General features: G+C 41.4%; 1 long non-coding RNA gene across 1 annotated transcript; it reads right to left on the bottom strand.

Moving 5' to 3' along the window:
- Positions 1 to 613: 613 nt before the first annotated feature.
- Positions 614 to 4094, bottom strand: LOC136790134 (uncharacterized). The gene is made up of 3 exons (XR_010829492.1): positions 3008 to 4094; positions 2361 to 2459; positions 614 to 1235 (listed from the first exon to the last, which is right to left on the bottom strand). It is a non-coding gene; the product is annotated as an uncharacterized lncRNA (long non-coding RNA).
- Positions 4095 to 14094: the final 10000 nt, after the last annotated feature.

The raw sequence follows: 14094 nt of genomic DNA, 5'->3' as shown, positions 1-14094 counted from the left end.
TCAACTGGTATTGGGAAAAAGAGATAAAAATACTAAAAGCCTGTTAGAGCTGCAAAAATGTGTCTAGTTCTGGGCTCCCCAGTACAAGAACAACATAGACATATTGGAGAGAGTCCAGTGAGGAGCCACGTAGATGATGAAAGGAGTGGAGCACCTCTCCTATGAGGAGATGTGAGAAAGCTGGGACTGTTCAGCCTGGACAAGGGAAGACTTGGGGGGATCTCATCAATGTGTATAAACACCTGAATAGAGGCTGCAAAGAGGATGGAGCCAGGCTCTTTTCAGTGATGCCCAGTGAAAGGACAAGAGGCAATTCTGTAAATGATATTTTTATAATGGAAAGCTCTTTTGCAGTCATTTACTTTTTTAATGTGCTTCTGTTTCTGTAATTTTAGAATGCCTTTTTTTTTTTTTTTTTTTGGTGCTATGGTGCTATGTGCTTTTAATTATTATCTTTTTTAAAGAGATTCTTTTAAAGCCCAAATGAATCATCCCTTTGATCTCCCCATACTTAGTCAAGAAGCTCAAGCAAAGCCTGTTACAAAACAACAACAACAATTAGAACTGAGCAAGTCAACTTCTTTTCACTCGCACAGCAAGTCTGTGAAGGTTTCACTTCCATCAGGGCTTTAAGTTAGCAGGTGTCAGAGAAGTGATGTGAGAGCTATAAGACTAGTTTGATTGTTATACCATTTTTGTTCTATTGAACAGACTGCCCAGACTACCCTTAATGGAAGTTACAGAGACCAAGTCTACAAACTAGTTTGTATATATATGTATGTACACACACACATACATTGATGGCCACCCATCTCTACTTACGCTAATCTTTATCTACCCTCTAAAGAAATTCTTCCTTTATTTGAGTATTTTAAAGACTACTTTGATGACAAAGCTAAACCCAACCCCAAGATGAAAATATTTTAAAATTTTGGCTAAGATTAAATTTGATTTGCAACTTTTCTTTTCGATCTCTCTTTAAATATGCCACCTACCTACCTTAATTTTTAAACAACATACACAAGGAAGTCATCCTTAAAACCACTTTTACATTAGTAGATCATACATCTGAGTCCATGAGGAAAAAACTTTATTTATTATTTATATTTCGGTAGCACTCACTGTGTAAGGCACTGTCCATAGAGACAGACAAACAGGCAGTTCCATTGATTTCCTGCAGCATTTCCAAGTACAGCTTTCCAAAAAAAGACCCCAGAAGGACTGTATGCTGACATCTGAAATAAAAGAGCAAGAAAATTCTATCTTGCCATGTATGTTGGTATTACAAGAACTACTTAAGCTATATGAAGTATTACGGGTCTGAATTCCACAAACTGGCTTGAAAAGTTGGGTGGGGAATTGGAAATAGCTTAGGAACATCAATTTAGCATCCACGATAATTAGCTAGGATGCTACTCCATACTACTCATGTTGCTCAGGACAGGCTCCTGCTATGTGCTAATTGGACAAGAGAGGAAGGGGCATTGGAAATAGTCAAGCAGTGACCCCACAACCACATTATGTTATTCAAAGTACACTAACATGGCGCTTGTTTTTTTTGGTTGTTTTCTTTTTCCCAAGTGTTCTGGTTCCAGCCCAAGCACCACCCACGTGATCCTGCACTTAAAAACACCAGTCTGGTATTAGCTGCATGGCACTGTGGGCATTCAGTGTGAACCCAGAATAGCACAGTGTGTAGTAGATAGACCACGAGTCACTTTTACCCATCCCATTCTTCTGTCTGGGTCACACAGAGCTCCAGCTTAACTACATTTCTCCCAGATGAAACTTCTATGTGTAGTCACAGTCAAAATTGTTTCATCCCTGCAATGTTAACCTTTAACTAAATGTCTGGCCAAAGGGACTCTTTCAGACCCACACCTAATGTCAAAAAACCTGATAGATTCAGGGCCCAGAACTGAAGACAAGTCATCTCATAGAGATGATCTAGATGAAGATTCACTGTCAAGACCAAGAAACCTTTGCCTCTAGCTTCATATTCACTTCCTGCATAGACCTGTGAGCTTCATTTGCATTCACTGTCCCACACACTTGTTCTATGATTTCAGTGGTACATGAGTAGAAAGTACACATCCTAAATATTAATTTGGTCACATTTGGGATTCACTTGTGAAGAAACAACCACCAAAGTCATCAGACATGCTATTCAAAATATGGGCTAAAAATCAGTCTTTTTAAATTTAGAACTAGGGTAAAGTTATCTGTATGAAAGTTAAGAAAATACTTCAAAGTGAACCTGCTATTTGGATCCAGTGTTCCTAATATTCAGATATTAGAACAAGAGTTGGGCGGGAAGAAATCAAATGAAGTTTAACAAGATCAAGTGTAGAGTCCTGTACCTGGAAAGGAACAACCATGTGTCTGCTGGTGACACAGAAGTGGGAGGAGTGGCCGATACATCGCAAGGCTGTGCTGCCATTCAGAGAGACCTGGACAGGCTGTAGAGTTGGGCAGAGAGGAACCTCATGAAGCTCAGCAGAGGCACCTGCGGTGTCCTGTGCCTACGGAGGAATCACGCCACGCACCAGGGCAGGTTGGGCGCTGGCCTGCTGGAAAGCAGCCCTGTGGAGAAGGACTGGGGAGTCCTGGCAGACAACAGGTTAAGTGTGAGCCAGCAAAGGGCCCCTGTGGCCAAGAAGACCAGTGGGATCCTGGGGTGTGCTGGGACGGGTGTTGCCAGCACGTCAGGTGAGGTGATCCTGCCCCTCTACTCAGCCCTGCTGAGGCCACATGTGGAGGGCCGTGTCTGGTGCTGGGCTCCCCAGTACAAGAGAGACCTGGAGCTCCTGCAGAGTCCAGCAGAGGGCTACAAAGATGATTGGGAGAGCTGAGCATCTCTGTTAGGAGGCAAGGCTGAGGGAGCTGAGCTTGTTTAGCCTGGAGAAGAGAAGGCTGAGAGGGGATCTTCTCCCTCTGTATTGATAAGACTCCTCTTATCCTCTGGACTCTTTGGTGGTGCCCAGTGACAAGATGGGAAAGCCACTACCAGGAAAGGGGCCCTCAGCCCCCCTGACCCTCCTCCTCCTTCCACACGAGGGCCTCTTTCAGGCTGCACAAGCCCCCTCCCAACACGGCCACATTGGGCCTGGTGCGTGGTGCGCCATCACAGGGGCATCACAGAGGCTTCCTGATGTCACTGTGACATTTGCCCCCCGCTGTGTCCTGGGGCCTATAAAAGCCCCTGTGCCTGGCCCACCACTCGCTGATCTCCCAGGCCCTCTAGTGAATAGCAGCCATGGTTGTCCTTAAGAGCGACAGCTGCCCACGCCTTTTATGGGGGCAATGCGAGCTGGGTGACTGAACCCAAGAAGAAGTGGAGGCAGAGGAGAGAGAGCAGAGGCAGAGCAGCCACGGTGGACGGTGTGGAGCCCATGGTGGTGGATCCACCTGCGGAGGAAGAGCTGATGGAGGTCAATCCACCTCCAAGTCCTCTGATGTGGCACAGTGTCATCGTGCCTCTCCCACCTGCAAGACACCACCACCGTCATTGCAGAACCGTCCGGTCTGCTCCTTACTCCTGGCCCTGCCTCCGCCTCCACAACTAGGGGGGAGAGGCCATCAGTTTACCATCTGGCAGGACTGCCTGCACAATGGCCTCTTCCCCCACTCCCCATCCCCCATCCCCTCCTCTCATGTGGAGGTGTCATCTCTTCTGCATGGAGTCCCAAGCAGTGGACAAGAGTGCACTTGGCTTCCTTTGGGCTGCTGCACCAGGGCGACAGGAGAAGCCCTCCGAAGGCCACGCTGGGCACACGGTGTCTAGGTCTGAAGATGAGAAGGCTGCCCAAGAGGTGCTTGAAGACAAAGCCGCACCCTGCATGGCAGTGCACAGAGAAGAGCAGCAGATCCCTCAAAATGGTGACGCAGACAGCTGTTCCTCTGAAGAAGCACAAGTCTTCAGCTCTGCCAGGAAGAAGTGCAGGAGTGCAGCGTAAAGTCCATTCAAGATGCTTGGTTACCAGTTCTTGCTAAGACTGGGCAACAAACTGGTAGAATGATCCTAATAAAAGTAAGTAAGAAAGAAAGAAAGATGTTGCAACAACACCCACAATAAGAATAAAGAATGACCCATGAAAGCACTTTCCTCTCTTCTTTGGTGTCATTTTTTCAACTGCCCCTGGGCTCCAGCATCCCGTTCTGTTCTCCCCAGTACAGGAAAGATCCTGATGGGTGTGGAGTGGGCCCAGCTGATGGCACTGGAGGGAGTGAGGGGCTGGGGCACACAGCATACAGGGCAGGCTGAGGGATCTCCCGTGGTCAGCATGAAGGAGAGAAGGCTCAGGAGTGGAGCTGACAGCTGCCTCCAGCTGCCTGCTGGGAACGTGTAGAGAAGATGATGCATGTGCCTTCTCCAAGGGGCTCTGTGGCAGAAAGGTGGGCGGCACCAGGCCCACACTTGCAGGTGGAGACAGCCCAACTATCAAAAAGGAAAAGATTGTCCACACAAGGGTGCTCAGGCAGAACCAGTGTCCAGAAAGGCTGTGGAGTCTCTGCCTTGGGAGGCAGCTGACCTTGAGTGCACAAGGCTGGGTGTTTCAATCATGGAATCACCAAATGGTTGGCATTGGAAGAGACCTTAAGGACCATCCTCTTCCCATCCCTATGCCATGGACAGGGACAGCTCCCTCTATACCATGTTGCCCAAAGCCCCACCAACCTGCTCAGGAACCTTCTTTGATCATCATGAGCTTTCCAAGAAGACAGACCAGAGCCCTCCGAGTGAATTCCACTGCCTCCCTCAGCACCCTTGAAGGTGTCCCCCTTTCATTCCTTGGGCTTGTGCATGCCCAGCTGCCTTACACTCTCCCAAACTGTGTCTGCACACCACAGATTCTGCTCTTAGGGTTGGATGTGGGAGCCTTGAGAGCAGACCTTAGTTAGGGCTGGGAATTGAGGGAAAGCATGGGGTGTTGTTAGGGATAAGAAGATTGGGGGCAGCTTTGGATGCAGTGGTCATGAGACAGTGGAGTTCAAGATGGAACTTGTTGGAAGAAATATGGCAAAAAGTAGGATTGCTACCCTGGAGTTTCCGAGAGCCAAGTTTGAAGTCCTCCAGGACCTACTTGGGGGTATCCCATGGGCTAGGTTGCTAGAAGTTAAGGGTGCTTGTGAGAGCTGGGCAACTTTTAAACAGTACTTCTTCCAAGCTCAGGATCGCGAGGTCTCTTCCAAAACCTACAGTTCTGTGATTCTGTGATTATTTTTCTTGAATAATACAGCTTGTCAATTCAAACAGAGTTTCTCCTATAGCAGATTCATGTAGCTGACTGCTGTGAATTCTGTACTCACCGTTCTCTTATCAGTGAACACTGCTAAGGTCTTGGATTACCTTTCCTTTCTCTGCTTGGCTTATCACCTCTAAGTGGATATTAGCACAATTTCTCATTCTCAGAATTAGTATGAGAGTCTCAATTAATTCATAATTCTGAAAGTAATAGGAGGCTAGAGGAAGCAAAGCACTACATTGATGTGAAGGTATGCTTCCTTTAACAACCAAGTACATTTCAATTTTTTTTCATGAACAAAAAGAACAAAAATGTTATTTTTTCCTGTTCCACCTCTTGGGACAGAAAAACGGGATGTGCCTGAAAAGAACACAGATAAGCACTTAAACATTGGGCATAATAAACAAAATTGATATCAATTACTAAAGCATTGCATTACTCATGCTAATTTGACAGGACAGTGAGGTATAAGGCAAAAAGAAGCATAAAGGAAGTGTCTCCTGACAGCAATGAGGAAAATGGAGGAAAGGACAAGGAAGTGTTTTGCCTACTCTAGGGCTTAGTAAAAACTGACAGACACCTGATTCAACTAATGAAGAAGCACTGCGCTCAGCAGAGATAGGCTGATTCGTAACAGTTAAGGATCATTTTCTCCAAGGCTGAGAGTCCTATGGCTCTCCTTCAGTAGAGGAGAAAGCCAAAAAGGTGAGCTTTCTGTTCTCACTGGATTTTTTTTTCCTTCAAAGTTAATTTCTTAAAATTCAGTTATTTAACATCATCCTCACCTTCACCTTTCTCAGAGTCCTCTCTACTATCCCATAAGCCCTCAGAAGGAGAAAAGGGTAAAATGACAGATTAACAATAAGATTATAAAGGCTTCTGGGGGTCAATTACATGACTGGTAAAGTCAGAAAGGACATGGGTATATGACCTGAAGGTCAGTTCAATGTATTCTGCAGGGGGGCCTTTTCCTGGAACATAAAGACGTAATTTAAAGTATATTGTGTCAGCAGCATTTTTGGGGCCTGATCCAACAGCAATAATTGTGGCCTTCCAGGTGAGGTAGCCTTTGGGTTCTCATTAGTGGTATAGGGTTATAATACTGCACTCATTTGCACTTTTACTCTGTGTGAACAATCTGGCAGCTCACCTATCCAGCAAAAGGCCAGCATGCTGCAAGCAAACATGCATTCCCTCCTTGCCTCCTGATGTAACTGTAGGCCAAGTTGCTGCCACACAGCTTGAGGAAGAAAATCTTACATGAAAATGGGGTTTCTGTTTTCAGTCTTCTGATACTCTGCATGATGAACTCTGTGATTATCCTTTACCCTATATGAGAATGCTGAAGAAAATGAGACTGCTGTTCAGAGGAGAGAAACCCTTTGCTCTGAAGTTTTATCCATTGTATGAGACCTGGATTAAGACATGGAAAGGGAGTTCAGTGCCAGGAAGCCCACAAACAGAAAATTGCTAGGTAAAAGTCTGTAGCCCTTCCTATGTTAATATTTTCCTGTGAGTGATGTATGTTGCCTGCCATGCGGCCTGGAATTACATTCAGCTGCACAATCCCCTATTCACAGTATAACTGCGCTAACAGGCCTCATATTCTGCTATAAAGAAAAAAAAATCCATACTCCCTCCCCAAATAAAATTTACATCTAAATTATTTCTATGCTTAGTCGTATTGTTTAAAAGCATAAAGGATCTGCTGGACTGCACATGCCTTGGCTGTGTATATAGAGCGCATACTCATGCATTTAGACACACACATACATATGAAAATATGCATTTACACATTCAGGTTATATAGTTACACATTAAATATATATTTACATCTGCAAATATGTATCTACACATAGGCATATAAATGCAGAGTTTATTGTGCCTTTATCCTAGAAATAAAATACATAAAATATTTGTCAAACTTTGGGCCTGTTATCAAACCACAGTCCGAGAGATATATACTGTATTCAGCTACAGTGTACATGTATATATGCATGTGTGTGACTGAGTGCACATGAAGGTACATGCATGTGTGTGTGTACACACACATACGGACACACACGGGCACAGTTTCCATACTCTTCTTAATCAGTGCAGCATGCTTTCCTCGTAAAACACAATGAACAGCAAATGAAGCAGAAAGCACCCAGTACCCCACAAGACAGATGCTATCTTATGTCTCCAAGGATTTTTTAATTGACTAGGGTGAGGTCAGGGGCTAAAATGATTGAATAGCAATGATGTGTGCAAAAACATTTTTTGCTGCTGCAATTTCTTTTCTTGACTGCACATCCAGGAAGCATCTCTCAAAGAAAGGAGAAAATGTTTAAAGAATCACCAGTGCAAGAAGACAGAATTTTACACTGAACATTTGCAAGAATAAAGAATATGCCTAAGATCTGTGCAAGAGGGCACGGACAGCGTTAATTTGCAAATGTGAAAACAGGATACTGGGCTTTATTTTAACTTATGCCTCAAATATGCAATTATGCGATCACTTTATCTTTCTTTATCCCTCCATCTTCCAAAGAAATTGGAAATGCTTTGTCACAGGTATTGGCTTCAGTATAGCTCCAAACAAAATCAAGGTTCAAGCCAGTTAGGGAGCCATTGAATTGCACCTGTTCTAGGTAAATATAATAGGTGTGTAAATGTACAGTCAAAGCTATTGATGTTAAGCCTCATCTGGTTATTCATTTAAAATAGGAAGCAATGCTAATTAATTAAGACTAATTTTATGTATCAGTGACAGCAGCATCCCCCTGGGTTCACATCAGAAAACAAGTGTTGCTCTTCATGTATTCATCTTGATTTTAATTTGACTGCTTGTGTATAAACTACTACATGAATGTGTGCAGGAACAGACATACCCCACAAGCCATCATCAATGCACTACTCTAGTTTCCTACTCTCAGTTGTTTAAATGATCTTTTTGTTTGTTTGTTTGTTTAGTCTCCAGGACCTTTTTGTGGCAGTGCTTTGGACCTGATATCTCAGAAACTGAATCAGAATCCTGCTTTTAGTTTAAAACTAGCACTGCATACATTTGAAATTACATTTCCCCTGAACTTTGAAAATATTACACTTTCATGATGGATAATGCACTCAATGAATGAACAAGTATTTATTTATACAGTATTTGATTACATCTTATGCCTGTATATACCTTGAGGACAAAACATTATTAACAGTTACCTTGTAAGAATTTAGTAGTCAATTATCTTCATAGACTGTGTTCTAGGCGGCTGTAGTCCCTCCGTATTTACCAGGATGAGCATAGCCTGAGTGGATCTGCTCTGTCCTTTTTTCCCTGCTTGTACCAGAACATTCTCTATTGCTCCCTCTATATTTTATCTGCATCAGAAACCATTTTTCTATATTTTCTATTTCTTGCTCTTTCAGGACTCCCTTTCATTTCATGACTGGTTCTTTCCCTTCCTACCACCTTTCCATTTCCCTGGTGTCTACGTCTACATCTACTTCCTCTCTTATGTGCTTTTATTCCACAGGTCTAAGTTCCCTGTTTCACCATGTCCTTTAGATATCAATTCCATCTTGATTTAGCTGATACCTCACAATATATGATTCTTGCTTCACTGCTTGGCCACCAACTGTAATTTGATTGACTGACTGGGGACAGGTACGACTGAATAAGCTGTTATTTAAATTTTTTACATGGCCCGCTTTTTAAAGTGCACCAGAAATGGAGACTATCAACCTTCAACACTTGTCAGCAAATTTCAAACTTGCTCTGCTTAATTGGGTTTGGAAAAAATAATCCCACAAATCTTGCCTGCTTTCAAGTATGTCCACAGCCTCACCCCAATTTATTCTGGAGCACTGAACTCTGGCAGTGAATTTTGAATGTCCCTCTATCTCTTAAAAACCTTTCCTGCTGCAGCAAATTTTCAGTATCATTGAAGTCTTGGCATGCCAGTTTATTTATAATTAATATAGACCACTTAAGTTTTCATTGCTGAATACCAAAGAGCCATAGTTTCATGTTATTTGGATGCTACCTTGCCAACAAAGATTAGGAGCTGAAGTTCTGTCAAGCATTGAACTTATTTTATGGGACCTGAGCAACTAGATGATGAAAAACAGATTGTTCCTCCCAGAGAATAAATCTTCAGTGGATTCTTTGGACTCTTTGAAGACAGAAAAACTAAAATAAAATCAAGACTTGTACCACACACTATGTTTACCCAGAATTAATGTGAAGTAGACAGAAGTTAAATATTTAAGATATGACCCACTCAGTGGGAAAGTAATTTTGCTTTTCATAAACACTGTCAGATTTCAAAGAAATGTTTTCTTGATAAGCCATAAAATTAATATCTGGGAATATTTCTCTAATGAGAAGCCCCTGTGAAATAGGATCCCATCCCTCTGAATTTTTGTTTGAATTTTTTCATTGTAAATCAGGCTCTACAAACCTACTTAATTTTTTTAAAGAAATTAATGGCTTCTCCTTTATGGGAGGCTTAGTGCAAACAAAGCAGCATGGATGAAACATAAAGGAGTGAACCTTTTTCTCTTCAGTCAAAGCAAACATGACCTAAACCTCTTTTGAGAATCAGCTAGAATAAATAACTGGAATACTTCATGTAATTTTCTAGTGGTGTCAGAAGAAACAGTAAAACTAATATTAAAAAATGGTTTTCAGTAACAGCATGTCTGTTTTCACCAGTCCAACTGAGTCCAGACAGCATTTTGTGAAAGAGAGAGAAGGTTCTGTTACAAAAGAAGTACTTAATATTTCTGGTCCAAAGAAAACAGAGCTTGCTGACAGAGCTTGCTATTTCATCTTTTTTTTTTTTTTTTTTTTTTTTTTTTTGTCAGCCACGAGTTGAGTCCATTATTCATCTCAGAAAAGGAAGACAACTCTAGTCCTCAAATCAGATGGATTCCCGTGGGCTGGCAGGCTCTCAGTCATTATCCCTTCTTGACTAGAGGAGTTGATTAAAATACCAATTGATTACTTTGCAAAGAGCCTTTCACAGCTTCAGGCACATCAGAAAATAAAGGTGGCTACTCATATAAGTGTAGACATGTGCACACAGTGTAAGTACCCCTTCTTGAATGTGTATTTTAATTTGGTTCATTTTTGTATTGCTAACTAACTTTTGATGTCATGTGGTGTTTTCCATGGCTAATATTTTCTGTACTGTACAAACTGTCAGGAGAAATCTGGAGATTTTGGCTGTTGGCTAGGGGACATTTGGAACATTTGGCAATCAGCAAGGCATGAGAGGCAGCTCAGAGTTTTGGTATACACTTATTAGAGTCATATGTCTAAACAATCATCACATACATTCCTAAGTGCTATGAGAAAAATGTGCATTCACAGGTAAGATAGCTAATAGCTCATTAGAAGGAATAGATTATTTGCTAGTTGGGGGGAGATAACATTATTGACAGATGAAAGTGAGAATGATGGAAGATCTGATTTATGAGTGAATTTAACTCTAAATTTCACTAAAATGCATTAACTGATCAGTTGGATGACCTTTGGCAAGATGACCTCCAGAGGTCCTTTTCAACCTGAACCATTCTGTGATTCTGCAAACTTGTGGAGAACAAGTATATTTCCAGGAGACTCTCAAAAGGCAGAGTATTAGTCTTTAAAAGGAGGGGCAGGAAAAAGCATGAAGCAGGGAATTACAAGTCAGATTAATTTGAGTTCCTAAAAAGATATATACATATAGATATTAAAAAATAATATTAGAGATACATAAAAACAACTATCACCAGCAACAAAAATACATTGATTTTAAAGACTCTAAAGAATAACAAGATTGTAAGTAATACCCAGCACAGATTTGACAAGAAGAAATTCTATCAAACCAACCTGAACAGGGTTTCTGAGTAAGATGTTTGGGAGAAGCAGATGGCATCATAACTGGATAGATAAACAGGTATGTTGTTTATAAATCTGAGGAGTACTCAGAGTAAAACCATAATTTTCTAAAACAAAACCCAAAATATTTTATTTAAGCAAACTGCTGTACTTATTCATTGTGAATAGGACAGGAAGCAATGGGCTTAAATGACAGCAAGAAAGACTTCTGCTGGCAATTGGATGAAATCTTTCCAACTATGGGCATAGCAGAGCACTAATATACACTGCCAAGGGAGAATGTGCAAACTTCTGTCACTTGAAGTTATCAAGAACAGGTGAAACAAAAATCTTTCAAGAACAGTTTAGGCATAGATGATCTTGGCTTTGGGCAGCTATATGATTAGATGACCTCTTGGGACCCTATTTACTATGATTTCTCCAGTTTCCATGTAAACGTAACTCTATTGACTCAAATTCATTCACGTTTAAAAACTTTTATGGAGTATTTTAAGAAAATATTAATAATAAAAAAATCCCTTACACTTAACATAAACAAGCATGTGTGAATGATGTTATGTGTGAATGTTGTAGTTTTACAAACTACTGTAAAACTGACTGTTCTATGGAAATCAGAGGGATGGGGAATGCCCAAATCAAGACACAGATGTATGGCAAACTTCTGCCTTCATGGTGTCAGCTGGCTATAGTAATATTCACAGCACATTTAGCTACTTGTCTTTTCCACCATTTACACTGGGGAAAAAAAAAAAAAAGTACTGTGCTACTTGTCCTTACTTGAATCATTTACCTGAGGCACACAAATTAGAGTGTAGCTATTCTAAACTCCCTCTTTTCAACTCAGTAAGAGTGGAAGACTCTCTGTGCAGCTCCAGAAAATTTGGCTTACAGTCCTTTTTGACTAGAGAGGGAGACTAAGAGGGCCAAGTCCCTTATGCAAGCACATCAGTTAATCCTCTCAAGGTAGGAGCGATGAATGTAAAGGTCTGGGTCAAGGTTAGCTGCCTATGTCAAGAGAGAAGAATCTAGGCTAACTCCTCACACTTGACTCATCACGCAGGAAAACTTTGCAGTGTGTAGATCAAATAGATACTCAAAAGAATAGTACAAAGATTTTCTCTCATAACAATACACCCTCAAATTCATGCGCTCCATTTCCCTGCTCTTAGAAATGTGTGAAGAGTGATTTCTAATAGCAAAGGTAAGGCTTTCAAAAATATTAGGAGTTCTGTATAGTCACAATGAAATGTGAGATTGCACGTTGTGGGGAGAGGAAAGTTACAGGAACTGCCATGATCTCTACAGTTGTTGGATTGTTTTTCTTCACGAGTCGCTTTCCATTTAAGAATACTGCATCCCTTAGGCTGATCCTACTGTTTCCTTCCTTGCAGAAGAAAGAACTGTGCGCAGAGGGTCAGTTCTCTGTCATGTACAGTTCTCAGGAGGGGAATCAGGTGCTGTAGCAGGAAGTACTGAACATCTTGCAAAAAATCTTGTGAAAGTTGCAGCCTTCTTTTGCAGGTCCCAGAGCTGCGGAAAGCTCAGACTGTGTTTGTGTATTCAGGTGACAAATAGAACACTTATCTGAACTGAAGTCAACTTCAAAAGCTATTGAGAATCGGGGATCATTTTGGAGGATGCCTGAAAAAGAGAAATAATCATAAACTAATCTGTGCCTGCATGTACGCACATCTTTGTGGAAAGAGACAAACACAGTTATTCACTAGAGCATGTGGTATTGCTAACTGTGAAGTATAGCCAGGTGAATTCAATTTTAGTAGAGATAAAAATGTTCCATGTCTTCTCCATTCTAGAGCAATTCAGTTGCTGCTGATTGCTAGACACCACTTTAGATTAACTGTGCACAGTATTATATGCCTTCTCTGTGTGTATTTTAAAAGGTGATCTAACTATGAAAAACAAACAAACAAACAAAAAACTTGAAAGAATTACTAAAAAACAGTAAAGTGTTTCAGTGATTGAGTTTCTCGCAGTGAACATATTACAGTGTTGGAATGTATCCGACATGCATGCAGCTCTGCATCAAGCAAAGTTTATTAATTTCCAGTGCAGCACTGAAGTTAATATAATTGCAAACAGAACTTCTTGTAAGTCTCAACTTTTCTTGTGGTCTGGTAATTTCCCAATATTGTACCTCTAAAGTAAGGAGGTAAAATGTGATAATACCAGTGGGATCTGGAATCTAATTATTTCAGTCAAGCAACACAAAATAAAACAAAAGCACCAAGTCCTCATCAGAGTGAATAAAGATAGTTCAGCTTCAGGTTCACATCAACAGAGGGAATCAAAGGGCTATAAAAGAGCTTTTAATGATGTCTACTGTGTAAACTAGTTTAACACAGTGAAAGCACAGATCTTTTCCTTCTCCTTTACCATCTTTGTATATTGCTTTTCTTTTAATAGTAAATGACTCGCAGCTTTCTATCAGAAGGAAGTAGTCTTATCCCTAAAAAGAATAAGCATGTCATATCCTTTCTGGCAGGAGTGAGGTTTACAGATGTGTTAGGTATTTGAGTTTAGACTGAATGATCTTGTGTTTCTCTCTTTACTACTGTGCTGGGCAGCTGAAGTCCACCACAACCTCTCTCTCTCACTCCCCCTCCTCAGAGGAAGATGGGGAGAAGAAAGTATGCTGGAAAGGGAAAAATAAATAAATAAATAAATAAAGCTAACAGGTTGAGATAAGGCTAATTTAATTAAAGTGAAAAGGAAGAGGGAAAAAAGCAAGCAAAGGCTGTGCAGAAGCACAGAGAGAGAAAAAAGTATTCTCTACTTCCAATCAACAAGCGATGTTCAGCCACGTTCTGGGAAGCAGGGTCTCAATACATGTAGCATTTGTTTGGGAGGACAGACATCTTTATAACAAGAGCCCCCTTCTCCTTTCCCTTTTGCACCTTTTACTGCTGAGTGTGACACCACACGGTATGGAATATCCTTTTGGTTGGTTTAGGTCAGCTGCCCTGG

Source organism: Anser cygnoides, chromosome 2 (genome assembly GCF_040182565.1).
Source record: "Anser cygnoides isolate HZ-2024a breed goose chromosome 2, Taihu_goose_T2T_genome, whole genome shotgun sequence".
Classification (NCBI taxonomy): domain Eukaryota; kingdom Metazoa; phylum Chordata; class Aves; order Anseriformes; family Anatidae; genus Anser; species Anser cygnoides.
Note: the sequence above shows the minus strand (reverse complement) of the source record. Positions and strands in the feature narration are given on the sequence as shown.